Below are 4,570 nucleotides of genomic sequence, written 5' to 3'. Positions count from 1 at the left end.
TGTACGCTTAGAAACTTATTTAGGTGATTCAAACAAAAGCAACTGCAGGAAAAATATAAACAACAATTTCAACTTCGAATACCAACATTTATAACAATGGAAAATAATCTATTTAATTTCATAAATTATATAGGACAAATTATAACAGGAAAATATCCAAATATAGAAAATGTCATTGAATAAGCGAGATGCCCTAAAAACAATAGAACAAATGTCATTAACACAATTTATAAATATATTAACAATTTTGTGATGATTATATGTATCATAGTGTAAAAAGCAAGATTATATTTTGATAAGGACTTTAGCACAAAATTATTTCTTAAACTACCTGGCGTATTAGGCTAACAAATATAGAAGAATGGAATAAATTTTATGAACCCTTAGATGAACAAAGAAAAAATAGATCTGATAAACAAGGTCTAGGAATAAAAATTGAATTTATAATGGAAGTATTAAAAGCAAAATGTGCGGATCAATTAACACAAAAACAATTAAAAGGAGAAAATAATTATTACGATATAATATATGTACCACAACAATACAATAGAAATATATCATTTCATAGGAAACAAGCAAAAAGATATAAGCAAATGAGAAACCATCAATATGAACAAAGACTACAAATAAGCTATAATATTCAAAATAACCCTAGAAAATCTAATTACTCTATAAGAAAATCTACTTCTAAAAAATTATTTTTAGATAAAGATAAACATGTTAAGATATATGATCCAAAAAGAACATATACTAAACAATTAAAATGTTATAAATGTGGCAATACAGGACATTTTAGTAATAGTTGCCCAAACTTACAAAATACATATACTAGAAATGCATACTTAATATAAAATACAAATCAAGCATTATTAGAAGTGGATATTGATGTATCTAACACAGAGATTATATATAGTATAATAGAAATACAACCAGATGTCAAAGATCTTGAACAAGAAATCGAGGAAATACCATAAGGCGAAGAACAATTCCACAACCTTACATTAACTCATATTTATTAAATGATAACTTGTCAACATACTTGGGAAAATAATAAAGGAAATTTACACATAGGATGTCCATACTGCGGCTTTTGACCATCACTTCAAAATAAATATCAATTTAATATATGTTATAAGGAAGCATATAAATCTTGTTTAACAGGAAAACCTTCACCCTTCCCTAAAACATCAGCATCTCCTCCGAGTATAATTCTTCCTTAAAATCTTCCATCTACAACAGCGCCCTTAGACCTATGATTTATTCAATTGGAACAAACCACACAGTTACATACCCATCAAATTCAACAATTAAATACCAATGTAACCCATATTGAATCTGATATTGTCACTATTAAAAATGATATCTCCAATATTAAAACACAACTTACACATCTGAATACAAGGTTTGACACCCAAATTACTGAAATAAAACAGCAAATTCAATACCTAATTAATATGATTCGATTTTCTCAACCGTCTGAACAAACACCCACTGAACAGTTCCATGATGAATTATTTATAGAACAACCCCTTGATTCTTACGAAAATACTGAATTAACTAATACCCAATCCATCGATTTTCAATGTTCTTCTAATCCCACAATTCGATCATTACATGTTAAGATTAAACTTATCTTACAAAATAACAAAGAAATTTATCTTATGGCCACTATTGACACTGGCCGTACAAAAAATCTCCTCTCATCTCACTTCGTTTTTGAACATAATATTGAACCTATACCCAATCCCAAATCTACTCTTAGTTACGGTATAGATAACATTCCTCATAATTAAACTCATCAACTTATACCCGCTAAAATTTCTTTTCGTGATCAATGTAACTAATATGCTTTACGCTACCCAATCTACCATGTTTACATCAAAACCGACATGCCTCCTAATTGACATGCTTTTGGGCTTACAATTTCTCCTCCTTCTGAATTCTGGTTTTCTTCTAAGGAAGCTCTTGTCTTTGACAAATCTGTCCTTACTCCAACCGTTTCTGATCAAGAATTCTTTGCATCAAAGTCCGCAGCTATTTGTAGTGGAATAGTTAAAGTCAACAAACTAAAATCCACACCAACACAAAAACCCCAAACACAAACTTGTGCATGCTCTAAAAATCAATGTGGATTTACCCCACTACAACTTCAATATAATGAGCACCATGAAACTATATGTAGAGGAACAATAGAGGACCTTTGTATAATAGAGCCGAACATTTTGAACACTTAGTTACGGGAAAATCCTTATACTACAATATAGAATTAAATAATGAAATCCAATGCAGATAATTAGAAATCTAAAAAAAAAATAGAAATTATAGGGAAAGACAACCCATTAAAACATTGGGAAATAGCTAAACTTATATGTAAATTAAATATCATTAATAATGAAATGAGAATAGACACTGGACAAGCTAAGTATACACCAAAAGATAATGAAGAATTTGAAATGCACATGAAAGAATTAATAAAATACAAATAATTTAAAAATCAAATTCAAGACATTCTAGTCTTGCCTTTATAGTAAATAATCATGCTGAACAAATTAGAGGTAAAACTAGAATGGTAATAAATTATAAGAGATTGAATGATAATACACATGAAGATTCGTATAAAATACCTGAACGAGATTATTTGCTAAGTTATATACAAGACTATACAATTTTTAGTAGATTTGATTGTAAATCAGGTTTTCACCAAATAAAAATGCATAAAGAATCAATTGAATGGACAACATTCAAATGACCTGATTTCGAATGGTTAGTTATGCCATTTGGATTGAAAAATGCTCCATCTGTTTTTCAAAGACGAATGGACGAAATATTTCTTAAACATAGGAAATTTGTTATAGTATATATTGATTGATATCTTAGTCTACAACAAAACTTCCCAAGAACACATAAGCCATTTGAAAATAATATTTGCAGAATTTATGAATAATGGAATAATAATCTCAAAAAAGAAAATGGAATTAGGAAAAAAATATATAAAATTTTTAGGTATGAAATTAAGCAATGGAACAATAAAATTACAACCACCTATTGCCACCAAAATAAAAGAATTTCTTGATAAATTAACATCAATCACACAAATAAGGTCATTTTTAGGATTAGCAAATCAAGCTAGACCATTTATACAAAATTTAGGAAAATACTTAGGACACCGTATACCATAAAACATCACCAAATGGGGAACATAGATGAAATAATCAAGATATTATACTAATACAAAAATCAAAACTCTTTTCAACAACATACCCCACAGAGGTTACCCATTGACAGTAAACTACCGAATAATATAAACTAATGGTTGTGAAGATGGTAAGAGCCATTCTAAAATTAAACCATCGGAACAACATCCTAAATTCTATCTGAGGAAATCAAGAGGTACCAATTGAAAAAATTCAGGTATAAAAACATTAACCCAAGATGAATATGAAATTGCGGCCTTATTAAGGAGACTTGATTGCATGGAAAATATTAACAAATAGACCATTCACAATTAGGAATAGATTGGAAACCATAGTAAAAGCATACCAAAATTTGAATGAAGAAAATACGTGGAGATGAGTATTTTAAGAAATCCTTTATAATATCGAGTTTTAAAATAAAATAAAGCACATCAAAGGAACGGACAATAAAGCGGCGGATTTATTATCTCGCATACATCAAATCTTACAAGACCCTGGATAATTTGCGGGGAAGACGATATGCTTCAGTGAGTTGATACAACGGAGCAAAGACATCTCCAAAACACTCTCCTCTTCTCCATTTCTCCTAACACCTGCTCACCTCCTACATAATTGTGTCCCACAAACCACTAATACCCTCAAACTCGGCGATTACCAGCCAATTTCTTAAGAACACCAACCGGTTCGAATACCCGAACATAATCACCCTCTGGTACAAATACTTTTTCTTCTCCTTCATCATCACAGAGAATACCCACACCAGAGACCATCAAAATTGGTCAACATATTTTATTCAAAAATACCAACATGAATTTTGAAAACTACAATGGGTACATGATAAGTGATGAAGAACAAATTTGCTTGGACAACATATGGCAAATGGCGAACAAAAGTGTCTCTCAACAAAAAATAGCACTGGACTCGCCAATGCTTTGCATGCTACGCCTTGTTATATGGACAACTTCGAACACAAAAAGGCAAATCAGAATTTTATGTTGTTTCACAAGGCAATATTATAGGAATATTCTTGGACTGGGAAGATGTAATTGAAGTAACAAGAGGACATTCCCAACCACTCTTTAAGGGATATGCAACCTTAGAAGAGGCACAAATGTTTGCACAATTGATGCTTGGAGCCAATTATTACGTTCATCCTAAAGGTATGCTCCTCCACAACAACCTTCCTTCTCCAACATAGCACAAAGACAGGCCTTTGTGTAAACGGTGTGAACAGAAATAAAGAACAAGGAACTCTTTGGATCAAATTGCCCGAATACAAGAAGAGTCAATAAATTACATTTTGAACAATCTTCTAAAAGAGAACAATTCAGAGGCTAGAAGCTCAAAAAAAAGCAGAATTGCAATTATTCAAAGCA

Source organism: Hakea prostrata, chromosome 3, assembly GCF_041222555.1.
Source record: "Hakea prostrata isolate BN-2017 chromosome 3, UWA_Hpros_2, whole genome shotgun sequence".
NCBI classification, from domain to species: Eukaryota; Viridiplantae; Streptophyta; class Magnoliopsida; order Proteales; family Proteaceae; genus Hakea; species Hakea prostrata.
Note: the sequence above shows the minus strand (reverse complement) of the source record.